The sequence below is a fragment of the Lissotriton helveticus genome, chromosome 2_1, assembly GCF_964261635.1.
Source record: "Lissotriton helveticus chromosome 2_1, aLisHel1.1, whole genome shotgun sequence".
In the NCBI taxonomy this organism is placed as follows: domain Eukaryota; kingdom Metazoa; phylum Chordata; class Amphibia; order Caudata; family Salamandridae; genus Lissotriton; species Lissotriton helveticus.
In genome coordinates, this window is record NC_136059.1 from 911,364,510 (window position 1) to 911,383,299 (window position 18,790).

An 18,790-nucleotide genomic window follows, 5' to 3' on the forward strand; every position below is an offset into this window, starting at 1 on the left:
ATGTTACTCTTGTTAAAGAATTTTACTATTATAATCTCTGAGATTTGTCTCTTACTCTGCAACATCTCATTGTTGTTATCTTTCTTTAAAGATAAAGACAACATCAACATGAGCGACAATCAGCAATCAGTTGATTTTGACCTCATCATTGAACTCGTAATTGAAACATCAGTGGATGTTGATCCCTTGGATGATTTAAATCCTGAGGATGAAGAAAAACGTGATGAGGATGCAGATTTGTCCGAATTATATGACAGAGGATGGGAAGCTGACGTGCTTGATTTTAAAAATGTATAATAAATAAAAAGTAAAAATGTAAACCGTTTAATTTAAAAATAAAGACACCTTCAAAAACAGGTTATGTGTAGTGTCTTCAATAAAATATTAAAATATGCTCATAAAATTAGATCAGATTCACATATAAAATAGCACAGGTAACATGAATATAAATTCCATTTCTTTTCTGCTATTTCTGTATTCTAAATTTGCCAAGCACTAAAAAATCTTCTATGTAAAAATGTCAAGTAGTGTTTTAAGTTTTTGATTACTGTTATTGATTTACTGTTGGGTAATAGTGGTTAATAACATTTTTTAATATATTTTACCACAGATTCAACTGCAGATCATTTCAAGATTTCACCATGCCAACGAAAGAAAGACTGAGAAAGGCTGCAAAACGTCAAAGACAGCAGGTCAATGAAAAAAAGCAGCAGTCCTCTAATAAAAAGATTTGTCAAGTCACCAAGAAAGCACCGGGTAAGAGTACAAAAACATTCATAAGAAATATTTGTAGTAAAAAAAATATTACTACAGAAAATGTTTCAGTCCAGAAAAAGAGAAGCAATTCAAACGGAAAGGAAAGGCCAATGAAAAATGTTACTGCTAGAGCAAGAGATAACTCTGTGCATGATATTAGAAGGAAACAACAGTTTAGGGACATTCGTAAACGAATGTTCCGCAACAGGATAATTGGCAATTTGTTAAAAAATATTAAGAAAGGTCAACAGAAAGTGGTTTTTTATAAGAGAAAAAAAAAAGTTGAGAAAGTTATTGATCAGGCATTTGAAATTAAGCGTAAGTTATTTATTTTGATAATCAATAGAATTAGGAAGCTAAACAAGGCAATTTATGATTTCAAAAGAAATAGTAGATGGAAGAGAATAGTTAATCGTAGTAATTTTTGTGAAGTTTTTTCTGGAGAATGGATGCATAGTTCAAGCTGTGAGGCATTTTTTAATGAGGAGAGTTATTTCCAGGATAATGATTTGGTGCATGCAGTTGACACCAGTGGTCGTGCTTATGAAGTGAAAGATGGTTGTCCAGTTGAAAAAGAAAAACTTGTGACAACAGAGGCAGAAGAGGTGTTAGGTAATGAGGTTTTAGGAAGACGTGCTAAGGGTCCTGTGTACACCTGGAAGTGTAGTAGTATTTGCAGTGTGCGACAGGATTCCATCAATTTGCTTTGTGATTTTGTACGGTCATTTAATAAGAAAAGTTTGAAGCAGAAAATGAGGTTGTTGCAAGAATTAGATCCTTGCAGAGTGAGAGAAGTGACAGGTTTGCATGGTCATTCACTGGCTTGTCTTTCCAGGAGAGTATGCCAGAGTGTTTTTCATCATTTCAGGATGCTAGCAGTGCATCATAATAAAGTGAGGAAATTAGTTAGAATGTTGTATTATGCTAAGAGTCCAGCAATTATGCTTAAACAATTATGCGCTGCTCTTTTGCATGGTTCTGAAATAGATGTGAAGAATATATGTGAAGAAATTGAGTTTTGTTACTTTGGAAGTAAAGAGGAGAATGTTGAAATTGACCAAGAAGAAGCGGGTAATGTGGAAGATAGTGTACAGGTTTCCAGTACAGATAATTTCCAGAGGGAAATTGCGACGTTTCAGGTCAAATCAAGTGAGAGGCCAAATTTCACTTGTGTGTGTTGTCGACGCACTTATTATAAGAATCAGACTAAGTTAGTGGATTTATATGCAAAAAGTGAAAGGGAAAATAATAGTGAATGGAAGGATTTCACAACATACTTGATGGTAGAAAATTGTTTTGATTTGGGATTGGATCAACGTGTGTGTACTTATTGTTGTTGCAAATTAAATCAAAACCAGATGCCTGCTAGAGCAGTTCATAATAATCTGGAATTGGTTGAGATTCCTTCTGAATTGAAGGATTTAAATACTTATGAATCTATTTTGATTCAAAGTATCCATCCCTTTCAGGCTATTGTAAGAATGGAGCCAAAGACAGGGAAATTGCCTCCATCAGATTTACAGAGAGGATTAAAGGGAAGAGTTGTTTATTTGCCTCTAGATTTGAAGAAAAACATTAACACAATTGGAGTAGAAAAAGTGGAAGAGGAACCTCTGGTTATCTTAGTTAATGGGGTTCCGACAAAGAATAAGAAAATATGGCAAGATTTAGTGGATGTTAGGAAAGTTAAAAAGGCAACATTGTATTTGAAAAAAAATAATAAATACTATAAGAATGTATATGTTGCAGAAGAGGAAGTAAGTGAGGAAGAGGATAGCGATTTGTGTGCTGGTCAAATTGAGAAAGTAGAACCCTCTACTAGTGAAGAAATATATGAACATTATAGTGTTCATCCTTTGCATTCCAAGGAAGTCATGGGGAATGCTATTGAGTTGTTTCAAATGAAACAAGCCAAAGGGAGTCCCATTAGTGTTTGGGAGGAAAGTTTGGAAGCTCGGTGTTTCCCACAGCTTTTTCCAACAGGTCAGGGAGGAAGATATGATGAGCGACCTCATCAAATTCCTGCTTCTGAATACAGGACTTTGCGATTGTATGCAGGAGATGCTAGGTTTCGACAATGCATTCCTTATTTGTTTCATCTCCTGTTTGAAAGCGATCTGTCTGGACTGTCATATGCAGTGAACCACATCTTGAAAAGTGATATACACATGCAAAACATCTCGGCAAGTGACTTTATGGATAAAGTCAATGTCCAAGACAGTATTTTGGATTCTCACCTGATTAATCTCATGGCGTGTCAGCGTGGTACTAATGAGTACTGGTACCGTCGTCATGGTGATTTAAAATGTATGCTGAGGAACTTAGGAACTCCCACATGGTTCCTCACTCTGAGCTGTGCCGAGTATGGCTGGGAAGACTTACTTGAATTTCTACGAGAGGCAAATGCTAACGTAGAAAACATCGAATTCAAGACACCCGGAGAACTGTGCTTTTTGGATCCAGTCAATGTATGTAGGTACTTCAATCATAGATTTGAAGCTATGATGTCTTTCATCATGAATAAGAAGAATCCACCTCTTGGAGAGGTGTTGGATTTCTTCTGGAGAAAGGAGTACCAAGCAAGAGGTGCTCCTCATATACATATGTTGCTGTGGATCAAGGATGCACCTAAATTTGGAACGGATCCAGAAGACTCAGTGATCAGTTTTATACAACAGTATTCTACGTGTGTTGTTCCAAACGCAAAGGAGAAGAAAAGCCTAAGAGAAAAAGTTCTGCGTTTCCAAAGCCATCGATGTGGAAAGTACTGTCGTCGTAAATTCCGAAACAAGGACAAGTTCTACACCAAATGTCGTTTCGGCTTTCCACGACCGGTGATTTCTAAAGGAAGAGTAAACAGTTTGATGTCTTCGCTGCGACATAATGTGATGAAGAAATCACCTAAAAACACATACAATTTGAAGAGGAACGAAGAGTCCAAGTACATCAACGACTACAACCCGGTGATTTTGTCCATGTGGAATGCTAACATGGATATACAGTTTGTGGCTGATAACTGTATGGCTGTGGCTCGGTATGTGACATCTTACATCACCAAAAAAGAGAAGACAGAATTGAAGGATATGTGGGAGGACATTTCCCATGAAAAGAGCCTCAGCAAGAAGTTGTACAGTTTCAGTCTGAAGATGTTGTCGCATCGAGAAATCGGAGCGTACGAATGTTCTGACCGGTTGTCTTCAGCAAGTCTCTATGCCAAGTCCAGGAGTATCGTTTGGGCGAGTCTTGGTCTTGCTGCAACGCGTAATCGAGTTCTCAAACCTGTGCGGGAAATTGAGTATTTGGCGGAAAAGGAGCCAAACAGTACCGACATTTTGAAGACCAACATGTTGGATACATATTATCCAAATCGAAGCATTCACCTCGAGAATGTTTGTCTGTATGAGGTTCTTCAAAATTACATATTCAAGAGGAACATCAAAGAAGATACTGAGAAAGGAGTGTATGCTGTAATAGGAAGTGAGGGATGTCTGGTCAAGCAAAGAAAATGCCACTTGGTAAACCATCGAAAATTGAGTGGCGAATCTCCTGAAAAAAAGGAGTTTTTCTATTTAGCACTTTTGCAACTTTTCAAGCCTTGGCGTGCAGAAGAGGAACTGCTTGGAGATTTTCTCTGTTACGAAGACTCTTTCAATGCCGCCAAGGAGACCATAGAATGTCCTGATTTTCCCAAATATGTAGAAATGTTAAATGCGGAAATTGAGCAGGAAGCAATGATTGCAGCCGAGATTGCCAGAGACAGTTCTCAGGACAGTCAGAGTTCTGCTTCATTGAGTCAGGATCCACTAGGAGGACCTGTTATCGAAAATGAAGCTGCCACTGCTATGAATGAAGTGGAAAGAGCCATGGCACATGCTCAGGAGGATGCGGTTAACTTAGAAGAGTTGGAAAGACAACTCAACGTTGAGCAGAGGAAAATATATGACGAAGTTACCATGCAAATTGATCATGGATTAAGTCATGACAAGAAAGAGTGCTCATGTACGTCGTTGAAGCCTGTCCGACTGTACGTGAGTGGAGAAGCGGGAACTGGAAAAAGTTTCCTTATTAAAGCAATTTCATGTTATTTGCAGGAAAGGACAGAGTCATCGCTGTCTTGTGTTGTCACCGCTCCAACTGGACTGGCAGCACATAACATTAAAGGGATTACTTTACATCGTTTACTGATGCTGCCAGTGGAGCATGACAACAAATTACAATATCACAAGCTATCTGGAGATGCTTGTTTTGAAGTTTCAAGAATCTTGAGGAAAATGAAACTTCTTATCATTGACGAAGTAAGCATGGTTTCCAATGTCATGCTTGCCTTTGTGCAATTGAGAATGCAAGAAGTTCTCAAAACAGAGTATGATGTGTTATTTGGTGGCAAACACATCATTGTTTTCGGAGATCTTCTGCAGCTGACACCAGAGAAAGGGCAACCTGTGTTCAAAATGCTCACGCATGAAGATACCAGGAAGTGCCTAGGCAGCATTGGCAACGTCAATATATGGTTAAACTTCAATTATGCTGAACTGCATGAAAATATGCGTCAGGCGAAGGATGAAGTTTACAAGACTATTCTACAAGATGTTAGAATTGGAAAAGTGACCGAGCATGGGAAAGAAGCTTTACATGCACGATTACTGTCAAATTTATATCCAGAACAAGATGTTGTGCCTGAGAATATTTTTCAGAAAATTACTGAGAAGAAATCTGGAATATGTTTGATGCCAACTCTTGCAGAATGTGCCAAATTCAACAACAAAATGTTGCATTTAGAAAAGCAAGAGATTGTGAAACTGGAAGCTATTGACAGAGTAGAGCATATGGGATCAACAATTATTTTGTCTGAGAATCTGAAAACAAAATTGGAGTAATTAGAGAAGAGTATATCTAAAACTGCAGGTTTTGAAAAGACTCTGAATGTGTGCTTGAACTGCCGTATAATTTTAAGAAGGAATTTACATGTTGAAAGAGGTCTGGTAAATGGATCAATGGGTAATGTTGTTGATTTTGTAAAATACAGAAATAGAGATGGAATTGAATTTTTAAAAATTAAATTTGATGGCATTGAGGAAGTACAGCTAATTGGTCGTTGTTCTGCTAGATTTTTGCTTGTAAAAGACTTATATGTTCGCCGTAAGCAGTTTCCTGTTTGCTTGGCATATGCGGTGACAATCCATAAATCGCAAGGTTTAAGTGTAGACAGTGCATTGGTGAATATTGGCAGTTCTGTGTTCAAGGAGGGTATGGCATATGTGGCATTGTCACGAGTTAGAACTTTATCGGGATTGTACTTGATTGAGTGTGATGTCACAAGCATTTGTGCGGATCTAGATTGTGTTAAGGAATACAATAGGTTAAGAAGAGAGTATGCGCCACATTTGCCTCAATATCCTTTGTTTGAGAAACGTGTGGTAGGCCGGAAACGAAGAAATGTGACCAATACTGGGGAGGTTGTAGCAAAAAGACGAAAAGTCGATGAACCTGAAATTATAAGCAGAAACAAAAAGGATTCTGTTGAAGATGTTGTTGGTTTTCAATTTGAAAACAGTTCTGGTGTCAACTGCTATGCTAATGTAGTGGTTAATGTTTTGTTTTCTCTAGAAAATGTAAAAGAAGAGATTGTGGTCAATTCTGATAAAAGATTTTGCAGTTTGTTAAATTCTGTCTTAGAAAAATGTAGCACTGATAGAACAAACATAGAAAGTGTGTCTGAAATTCAAAATCTGTTAGACAGATGTTCAGGCCAAACACAATTCTCTCAAAATATTCAGCAAGATTGTCAGGAGTTTTTAATGTATATGCTTGATGTATTGCATGCTGAAGGTGTAGATGTAGATCAGCTGTTTGGGCTTTCTTATCAATGGCAGCATGACTGCGAGAACTGTAGGGTATCAAGTACTACTAGTGTAGACTCAGAAAGATTTATATATTTAACTTTGCCAGACAGTAAATCAGTCTCCTTTTATAAGCTAGTAAAAGCAGCTGATCACAACATGGAGTGTAGCCAATGTAAATCTGAAATGATGTCCACATTATTTATACGAACATATGGCCAGTATGTCATTTTAATGTTCCAACGATGTAGGCCTGATGGAACAAAATTGACAACTTTAATTAAAAATTTTGTGGCTTCGCAGTTGTCAATATCAGGAAGGACTTTTGTAACTGCAGCAATTATATATCATGACGGTCCTTCAATAACATCAGGACATTACACAGCTTATTTAAAGTCTAGAAATGGCTGGTCATTCTGCAATGATTCTGTTTTAATTTTCAAAAAAAAATTGCCGTATGACCTTAAAAACTCTTACCTGGTGTCTTTAAAACCAAAATTTTAGGGAAAGAATCTCGGGATGTGCTCTGAGGAATTTCAAGAAGTTCTAATGGCTCCTACACGATTTGGCCTTGAGGATAAGTGTAGTTCAGAGACATAACTTCTAACCATAAGACTGGACGTCATGGAGAAATAAGTGCACTTTGAATGTTATGTTATGTTATGTTATTTAATTTTATATAGCGCTCAGATGCCGCAGCCAAGAGGCGTCCCGGCGCTTTCCAGAGATGGTGAACACAACACAACAGATATAAAAAGAAACAGCGGGAATTAGGCTGAGGAGAATAGGAAGGTTTTTAATGCCTTCCTAAAAAGAAACAGATCAGGAATATCACGAAGGGTGATAGGTAAAGAATTCCAAAGGGCCGCCGCCAGCACTGAAAAAGAGCGACCGCCCATTCTAGCTCTTTTAAAGCGGGGCACTATGGCAAGATTTGAGCCTGAGGATCGGAGGGTTCTGGACGGGGTGTAGTGTTGAATAGCCTGTGACAGAATAGGAGGAGAAGCAAATTTAAAATTTTTAAAAGTTAAGCACAATGCTTTAAACTTGATTCTTTGCCCTACAGGCAGCCAGTGTAGATCTCGAATAGTACGGCGGGCGGAGACAAACTTCGGAAGACCGACAAGCATCCTGGCCGCCGCATTTTGCACCCTCTGAAGGCGTGCCAGTTCAGCTTGATTCAAACCCAAAAACAGAGAGCTGGCATAGTCCAGTCTGGTAAGGACCAGAGCTTGGACCATGATCTGTCTGGTGTTCGCATCGAAAAACTTAAAGATTGGTCGAAGGCAATGCAGAGCACCAAAAGAAGTACCAGCTACACGTTTTGTGTGAGCAGAAAAGGAGAGTTTGTCATCGAACCACACTCCGAGGTTTCTGGCTTCAGCAACAGGGATGGGGACAGGGCCCAGTTCAGATGGCCACCATTGATCTCCCCAGAGACCACCTTCCCTACCAAAGATGATAACCTCGGTCTTAGAGGCATTGAGTTGCAATCTATTGTTCGCCATCCAGCCCGCCACCGCTTTGAGGGCGGACTGAAAGGTAGGGGCATCCATAGTGGAATCACCGTTAAGTGCCACCGCCAGCTGTGTATCATCGGCGTATGACACCATGGTGAGACCAAAGCTACGGGCTACCTCCGCCAGAGGCTGAACATATAAATTAAAAAGGGTAGGACTAAGTGCCGATCCCTGCGGAACACCCTGATGAACAGAGCAAGAGGCCGAGACAAACGGAGGTGTAGATACTCTGAATGTTCGATCCGAAAGAAAGGATCGGAACCACTCAAGTGCCTTCTCTCCAACTCCAGCCACCATGAGACGGTGCAAAAGGATCTGATGGGAAACCGTATCAAAGGCGGCACTTAAATCCAATAGGATCAGTGCCGCCGTCTGACCCTGGTCCAGCATCTTCCTAATGTGTTCCACCACAGACAGAAGTGCACTCTCAGAACTGTGGCCCGCACGGAACCCATTCTGGGAGTTATCCAGAATATTAGATTCCTGCAGGTGGGAAGATAGAATCTGATTGGCATGAGACTCTGCCAATTTAGCTAGCCAGGGGAGAAGGGAAATGGGCCGGTAGTGTTCGGATTTATTGGGGTCAAGGGCAGGCTTTTTAAGAATAGGGATAACAGTAGCCTGCTTCCAGGCCCTAGGAACCGTACCGGTGGTAAATGACAGATCCAACAAACTATGCATTGCGGGATAGCAACACTGGGCAAATTCCCGGAATTGGGAAGGTCTCATGGGGTCGTCCGGGGAGCCAGATTTAACCTTTATCGTTAAGGCTTTAAACTCCTCCAATGTGGGGCTAGGAATAGAAAGCAGTGGTTTAGAAACAACGGAGACAGAAGTATTTTCCATACAAGGGGCTTGGGAGAAATACCTATAAATAGCTTCTACCTTTTCCACGAAGAACGAGGCCAGATCCTCACAATGAATGAGTTCAGAAAAACTATTTCTTTTTATAAGCTAATTGAAGCAGCCAATCAAAACATAGAGTAGAGGGAATGTAAGTCTGCAATGCTGTCTACTGTTTTACATTGCTTTGTGATTAAAAGTGATGTAGAGAATTAAATAATTGTAGTAGTCATAGAGGTAGTGTAAGTCTGCTTCATAGTAAGCAGTATCAGTGTCATAGGAAATGTAGAACATGACTGAGGAAGAAGGGGAAGATATTACTAGTCCAGGATTGTGAAAATGATCTTCAACATTTTAATTCTGAAAGTTGCGGAAATGCCAAATGACGGGATTGGCTTACAAGAAATCCAAGAGTTATAAATGGCTCTGACAAGATTTGGCCTTGTGGAAACTTGTGGTAGAGAGCAAGAAGTCATTTATTGTATGTAACATGTTTTTCAAAACGATGGAGGTTTTCTTTCAGAAAGTGGCGGGCTGAAAGTAATAACAGCACAACAGAGTGTAAGCTGTTCATAGGACATCCTTTGACGTCATGGAAAGTAAGTTAACTTTAAGGAGTTCTGAATTCTGATTTGTTATGTTGTATGGGTTTTTTAAACACAATCATTTTGATTGTGTTTTTTTTCCCTGCTGTTATATGATGAATACCTTCAAGTCACTGTTTTTAGTGAAATTTGATACATTCTGAGAACAGCAAAAATAAACCATTTAACATGTATAATTAATTCTGTACTGTTTCCATTTATGATGTACATTTAGAACTGTGTAGGAGGCATGGAGAAGGAGAGGCTTCTGTAAGTGTCAAAGTTCTTGCATACAGTGCTCATATTCTACGTAGTCTTTCATATGATAGACTACATTTCCACAATGAGATACCTAAGCAAAGGAAACACAGGTCATATGATTGTGGAATGAGCAAAAATTTTTGCATGTTTTTCAATTATATTACCTGTGTTTCCTAACATTACACACCACATTGTGTAGATGAGGCTTAGGCCTGTTCCTGGAGACAGAGGAGGTCTGACATTTGTTCAAGAGTGCAGTGGACATTACTCACTTCGTTGGTAGGCCTCCACATGTATTATCTTCTCTGTATTCTTCAACAAACCTAAATTCCATCTGCAACCCTGAGTAGGACTTACCTGAAACAAATCTGTGGATAGGTTACACCTTATTGGCATCTTGAAACAATCATTTAAAATGTTAGGGTCAGATTTATGGTGGCCGTGCGCCTCTTTTGCTCCATTGTGGGTCACTTTTGTGTAAAAGATGCACCATGTTGCAAGATAGGTTTCAGTTCATCTCCAGCAAGATACCATCAGTTTAAAATGTATATAATTATTTTATTTATAATTGTGTAGGGGGCATGCAGAAGCAAAAGCTTTTATAAGTGTCAAAGTTGTTGCATGCAGTGCTGCACTTCTAGGTACTGTTTAATATGCTGGACTACATCTGCACTATGAGATACCTAAGCAAAGGCAACACAGGTGATGTGATTGTGAAATGAGGAAAAGAAACTCCACATTTTTCAATTACATCACCTGTGTTTCCTAAGTTTATGAATGACATTGTGCAGATGAAGTTTAGGTCTGTCCACGGACACAGAAGAGGTCTGGCCTTTGTTCAAGAGTGAAGTGGACATGACTTACTTCATTGGTAGGCCTTCACATGTATTATGTCCTCTGTTCTCTTCAAACAACTCGAAATTTCATTTGGAACCCTGAGTAGGTCTCACCTCAAACAAACCTCTGGATAGGACACATCTTATTGGCATCTTGAAGCAATCATTTAAAATGTTAGTGTCTTGCGACACTTTTCTGAGACAACAGCAGTGCAAAAGATGCACCATGTTTTAAGATAGGCCTCACTTCATCTGCATCAAGATACTGTTAGTTTAAAATGTATATCTTTAGGACTGTGTAGGGGGCCTGGAGAAGCAGAAGCTTCTGTCAGTGTCAAAGTTGTTGAAAAACTGTTTGTCCTTCAATCTTTTCCCTTGTCTTTTGTAATTTTTAAATACGTGTTTTAATATTTTTCAAATGTTTGTTCTCTCTTTCACAGATTGAAAGTATAAAAATAAAAAGTGAGTAATTTAACGACAATTATAAGGTAAATGTTTTGTATTCTTTTCGTTACATTTCTATCACATTCACCTACTATTAGTTCCACAGCTTCATTTCTTTAACCCTCAGTTTCCTGCCTTTGCTACTTTCCTCATTCCTTTCTCTATTACCTACTTACTCAACTCCTTCCACTCTTTTTCTCAGTCCCTCTCTTCTCATAGTTCCTCACTCTTGTTCACTCACTCCGTCTCTATTACTCTTAGTGTCTTTGACTGATCACTCTTTCACTACTTGTTCATAATGCTTTCTCTGTGTAGTTGAAGCACACTAAGGGGCATATTATGAACACAGCCAATAAAATTATTGCTGTATTTATTGGCAGAAAACTGGTGCAAAAGTGGTTTTAGCGGCAGTTTTCTGCTGCAAAAGCGGCTTTGGTGACATATTTCTGCCGATAAAAGCTGCAAAACTTTTATTGCCTATGTTGATGATATGGCTTTATGTTATTTACATTTCTTTGCTGTTTCAATTAATCTTTTTCTGTTATTTTTTGTTTTCTGTTTTCTATTTTTTCTCTCTGTTATTCCCCATGTTTTAATCTTATTTTGAACATTCACTCACATTCTCCAAGAAACTCTTCTTTGTTATTGTTCTACTCTCTTTTTTTTCTTTCACTTCCTTATCTATTTTGTTTTTCACAATTATACCCTCTTCCGTCTTTTCTTCGGTAAATAGATCTATTAAACAGTATCTCTGGTTTACTCCCTATAGCTGTCTTTCTTTTAACATCACTCTCTGTTTACTTTCCTTATACTTACTCTTCTTTTTTTAAAAAAAAAAAAATTTTTTGGTTAGCTCCCGGTTCGCGAACCGGGAAGCGAACTGGGAAGCGAACTAAAAGAAATAGAGCTTGCCAGAGTGCTAAACATTCTAGCAATTTTTTTTGAAAGGGGAGGTAGTTCTGAAAAGAACTTTTTTTAATGTTTTTGTTGTTTTATATATTTTTTTATTTTTTGAACATTTTTTGTTTTTTTTGTATTTTTTGAACAATTTTATATTTTTTTTGTTTTTTTTTGGGGGGGAAAAAACAAAAAACAGGCATTGAAAAGGGCTCAACAGGAGCAAAAAAAAAATTACTGTCTGGGGCGGTTAGGACAATTGTGATTGTTATAAGCTAGGTTGATTGAATTAATGCTCATGTTACCACATGATATCAATGCACCGCAGTGCAGACAAGTATATTTCATATGCCCAAAATTCTCCTGGATGTTTGGCACGGTTTCCCGTGCCTCTGCTGCTGTCAACGATATTAGCGATGTTGACCTGGCCACAGGAGTTGCTGTTGGGTTTTCTTCCATGTCACGTATCTCCGCCCGGCTGTAATTCAATGGATGCCACCTGTTCATGTGCCGATGCATGGTATAGTTCCCGTAGCTATACTTTTTATCAGTCCCTCTTGATAATTTCTCTTTGCAAATGAGGCAGGTGACATACCTCGCATTTACTTTCTTCTGCCCTGGAGGGTTTGAAAAAAACTGCCAAATGAAACTGGCTTTCCTATGGGAAAACCGGGGCACCTCTTCCAAGAACTGTGGTCCTTCTGTCTCCTCTTCCTCTAGTTCTTCCTCTTCCTCCTCTGTGTTGGTGATGACCTGGGGAGGTGGTCCTCTCTTCCCATGAGGAGGTGGAGGTGGTGGTGGGGGTGCACCAGCTGAAGCAACTACTGAAGCCATTGCTCTACTATGAATAAAGGTCTTCCTCTCACAATGATGAAAGTCAGAGTGAGGAAAGAAGGAGGGGTTTTCATCATTTGGGAAAAACAATAGTTCTAAACCAATGAAAAGTGTTATTTTTAGGTCACCTGACCTAGCCTTACATGATTATGAAACCAAAAGTTAAATGAACCAATGAAAAGTTTTATTAACAAGTCACATGACCTCTCACGCTTATGTTACGCGCTGCGGAACGCGCCCCGGATCGCTTCCGGGTCGCTGCGCTTCGCGCCTCGGTTCGCGCCCCGGAGCACTTCCGGGTGCGCTAACGCGGTGCGTCATAAGACGCATTACGCGGCAATGCGATACGTCGCGCTTTCGCGACGCGCCGCGGATCGCTTCCGGGGAGCTGCGCTTCGCGCCTCGGTTCGCGCCCCGGAGCACTTCCGGGTGCGCTAACGCGGCGCGTCATAAGACGCATTACGCGACAACGTGATACGTCACGCTTCCGCGACGCGTCACGATGTTGATTTCTAACGCGGCAGTTGCGCAAACGGAACGTTTACCGGTTCGCGGACCGGGTCGCGGCATCAAATTGAGCTAACGGAAAGCTTCCCGGTTCGCGAACCGGGAGCGAAACAAAAAAAATATTAAAAAAAATAAATTATTAATAAACATATAAAATATATTTTTGGATTTAAAGAAGAATACATTTTACAGCTATAGATATTAGCTTTTAAAAAACCAATGAAATTCACTGAAAAAACCATAGGTTATAGACCATATATAGTTAGGAATTAGCATTTACAAAACCTTGAAAATTCACTGAAAAAACCATAGGTTATAGACCATATATAGTTAGGAATTAGCATTTAAAAAACCTTATTTTACTCACACAAAACCATTGAAATTCCATATATAGTTAGTTGTACTAACTATATATCGCGCACCCGCAATCCACTGATGATCATGTCACATATTACATCATTCATGACATGGTCAGTGACATCACTGATGACATCTCTGATGACATCTCAAATGACATCACTGATGACATCACTGATGACATCTCAAATGACATCACAGATGACATCACTGATGACATCTCAAATGACATCACTGATGACATCACTGATGACATCTCATTTGACATTACTGATCACATCACTGATGACATCATTCATGTGATAATACGATGAACCTCTTCAGACTCTAATATAACCTTAGATACACTCAGTGTAAACATACACTCACAGACTGTCACTCATCCATGGAGTTACTCAGACACCTAGTCAGTCATGCAAAGAATCAATCACACCTCCATTTTCTCAACTATACAGTTATACACACCTTACTTATTCAAACATATACTAAAACATATTTACTCTCTTATACAATCCTGGATACAAGTTCACAATGATGCATACAGCCACTCACACATTCACTGGCTCCTATGCACAGTTATTTATATATGTCAACTCTCACATGTACTGTATTTTACATATGTACTTACTTTGACATGTAGCACTGAGATATCCATTCACTCACCAATACACTCATGCACACAGTCAACCGCCCATACAGCTGTTTCCACATGCACTTTTGAACCCATACATCTAGTGAATCAACTGCTCACACATATATGCACAGAGTCATACACCTCCCAGCCACCCACACACACACTCAGTCTCCCATACAAATGCTTGGGCAACCAATCAATAACCCATATAGTTACTCATATAGCTACTGATCAACACATGCAGCAGTTTACAGAACAACAGACATAATGATGCACACATTAAGACAGTTTAGTCACTAACCCATGCATTCAGTGAGACACATTTAATCACTCACTCATACAGTCAGTCACGCACCTACTAAATCCTTCATCCAGACACTTCTACATCTACTCATTCTTCAATATGTAAAACATATTTAAACTTTACAGAAACACACAGTCACTGGATGATGTCATCAGTGATGTCATTTGAGATGTCATCAGTGATGTCATCAGTGATGTCATTTGAGATGTCATCAGTGATGTCATCAGTGATGTCACTGACCATGTCATGAATGATGTAATATGTGACATGATCAGCAGTGGATTGCGGGTGCGCGATATATAGTTAGTACAACTAACTATATATGGAATTTCAATGGTTTTGTGTGAGTAAAATAAGGTTTTTTAAATGCTAATTCCTAACTATATATGGTCTATAACCTATGGTTTTTTCAGTGAATATATGTATATATATATAAATATATATACACACAGAGAGCGAGAGAGAGAGAAAGAGATCTTTAAGTGGGTTTTTGTGGTTGAATATATATATATATATATATATATCTTGATTGATATGCTGAGATTCTGTTTAGAAAACAACTTTTTCTTGTTTGAGGAGTAATGGTACAAACAGCTATCAGGGACCACGATGGGGAGTTGCTTCCCTGCCAGCTATGCCTGTATATTCATGGGGTGGTGGGAGTTTGAGCACATCTGGAATGAGGTAAATGAGGAATGGATTAGGCATCTGATTCTGTGGACTCGTTACATAAATTATATCTTTCTAATATGGAACGGTCCACAGGAATCATTAGATGCCTTCCTTACAGATATAGCTGACAATGACTTAAATTTGAAGTTTACCAGCAAAACACACTATATTACCATTGAGTTCCTAGATGTATGGGTTGAAGTGAAAGATGGCGTAATACACACCAGTCTTTACAGGAAAGAAACAGCAGAGAACAGCATTCTGCATGCCCAGAGTCACCATCCTGACAATCTCAAAAAGAGTATCCCCTACGGCGAACTTCTGATGGCTAAGAGGGACTGTAGTACCAGAGATACCCATTCAGCAGAAGAAAAGAGAATGATTAGTAGGTTGAGAAGGAGAGGCTACGCAGGTAAAACCATCAGGTCAGCAATTGACAAAGTGGCAGAGACTGACAGGGACTGTTTACTGACACCTAAAATCAGGGAAGATAGTAAACAGGAGGTAAGACTGATTTCCCCCTTCAATTGTAAATCAAAAGCAATACATAGGATAATAGAAAAAATACGTGCCACCTCATTAGATCATATGCTATTTTAAAAGGAGCGAGAATTCCCTTGTTGTAGCCAAGGGAGTAGGGTACTCTTGACAAGTAAAACAAATATTCGTTTGGATTATGGAAGGAACAGGATAAAAGGTTCAACTCACAACAGGGTCGTGTCTCACAAGGTGCACAATAACACAAATTGTCATGGAAAATCCCACCTAATATTGGAAACATTTGCTAAACAGCACTGAAGTTTTACAAAAATCTTTTATTATTAAAAAACTGGTTACAATGTTAAAATTTCAATACACTTCCTATCTATCACAGTTTTATGCAAAGCAATTGATAAAAAACATTCATGAAAGCAATAAATGTAAAATCAGTTTACATAATATACTATGACATAAAAAGAGAACAATGGTTAAACAATATACTTTGTCTTTCAAAAGAACATATCCTCTGGGCAGTTTAGAAACCTGGTCTGGATACACTAATTTCCGTATCTACAGGTCCACATTTTCCCTTGGATTATGTCCAATGATGCGTTGACGCATTTCGATTGGTATGATTATTACTCCATCTTTATCAAGACAATAGTTAGTTTGTTTCTCTCTGTATTCCTTATTGTATAGCTTGGTTTAAATGCCCTGTATAAAGCAAGTATATATAGAGAATTTCTTTTTTAATTACACAAAAATGCTAATTACAATGGCAAACACAGTCTACAAAAAACCTTATATTTTATTATGTTTTGCTTTGTTATGCACAGCTTTAAAAAACCAATTAAGCACCATTCAAACACCACAATGATTCTACACGATTGTTGTATACATGCACTAAAATAAATCTAATTTCACCATTTGTAAATACACTGTGCCTCTATCTATAAAAATTCGGGGGAGGAGCTTGGCGGGCATCCGTGATGGCCGCGTGAGCACAGCGCTCTCCGGACCCCCGCCACTCCCGGCATGATATCCTGAACATATCCTGATTCTTCATGAGGATTTATGTAGAGGACGCTGGGCTGATCTTCCTGTGATTTTTGGAATTTGATTTGGACCCGGGGTGCCGAAGATACGGCGATTCGAACTTTCGGGGTCCGCCCTTGGGGTGCGCCCGGGACTGGGTGAGGCTCTCTGGCCGTCTCGGAGTTGAACAACAACGGCAGGGGGATTGGACTTGTGGGTCCCCCTCTTAAGTTTCGGTTTCGATTCTGCCTCAGATGGAGACATCTGGCAGGGGAGTCTGGCCTGGGCTGGGTCCGGCACATGGTACGGCTGTCGGGCCTTTGGCTGGCTTATTCTCCTTTCAGGCTGGTCCTCTCCTAGTGGTACCCTTGCAGCGGCCTTTTGGTCCCGACGCCCTACTTTCCTGTGGCCATTTCCATCGGGTCGAGTGAGTCTCCTGGTGGCGCGGTTTCCGACATGGCGGGCAGAGGGGACCGAGAGACACAAAAGACCAAGACGCCCCTGCGTGGGGGCCCGGTCCAGTCTAACGTTATGGACCGTTACACCCATGCGAAGGGGTCCCCCGGAGCCGCCCTGCCTGGCCCAAGTGCGGTTGACCACATCGTGGACGCATCAACGGAACCGTCCTTGCAGGACATCATGGGCGCCATTTCTGGCATGAAGGAAACGATAGGTCAACAATATGAAGCTTTGGCCCACAAAATCGACACCGTGGCCATTGATGTGAACTTGATTCGGGCCGACCTATCTAAAACCAATGAGAAGGTGAAGTCATTGGATCTCAAGTCTTCCAGCCTCACGGCAGACGTCTCGGAGATACAGACAGAGATTGGCAATCTCCGTAGGGTGAACGATTTCACGACCTGGCGCTTGGAGGACTTTGAGAACAGGGCACGTCGCTGTAATGTGCGTGTGGTTGGCGTTCCGGAGAATCCAGAACCGCACTCTGTTGATCTCCTGGTTGAGGACCTGATCCAGAACTACCTCTCTCCGTCTGGGCTGAGTAAGTTCTTCGCAGTGGAGCGTGCCCATCGTGTTCCGGGAGGCCAGGGTAAGCCTGGCGCCCCGCCGAGGCCTATTGTTGCGAAACTCTTCCACTATAGGGATCGGGACGCAATCCTGCAGGCATCACGTGTGAAGGGCCCGGTGGCCTTTGAGAATGCCACGGTGAACTTTTATCCGGACTTTTCTCAACAGGTGCAGAAACAGCGTATGGGCTTCCGTGGAGTCAAGAAGCGTCTCCGGGACATGGGACTGCGCTACGCTATGCTTTTTCCGACCAGGCTGCGAGTTGAGTACAATGAACGAACCTTTTTCTTTGATCGGCCTGATTCTGTGAATGACTGGCTGGACTCCCTGCCGGACCGACCTCCTGCGGCTGAGTCCGCCGCCCACCCGGGTGGTGCTGAGGGTGGTGTAGAGAGCTGAACTGTTTGTTTATGCCCGGGTCCTCGTGTAAAGTAACTTCTTCTGGGATTCTATGCCTAAGTGCCTCTGCTGTCTGAGTGTTTTCGTTGTTATTTTTCTTGTTGGGGTGGCGGGTGGGTCAGAGCCTTTCCTCCTCCGGGGTCTTTTTGTAGAAAGGGGGTTCTTGGGCGACAGGCACACTGCATGTTGGGGTGGCTTTTTAGCTTCTTGCAGGGGTGCAGGGTGGGGGGTGTTTCCTCGATTGTTGGGGGGTGGGTGGCTGGGAAGTTTGATGTTTGTGTGTTGTGTTCTCAAGGCGATTCTATCTTGTTAATGATGTTTTTGATGTCATGCTCATTGGAGGGGGGTTGCGGCGTTGCTGTATGGGATGGGGGTAGCGGGTTGAGGTTTATTTCGTGGAATGTTAATGGTCTGGGGGATCGTATTAAGCGGGGTGTGGTGTTGCGATGTATACGACGTTTGTCTCCAGATATTGTTTTTCTACAGGAGACTCATTTGGTAGGCAATACTTGTCGTGCAATGAATAGGTGGGGCTATCGCCTCGCCGCACATTCGGGG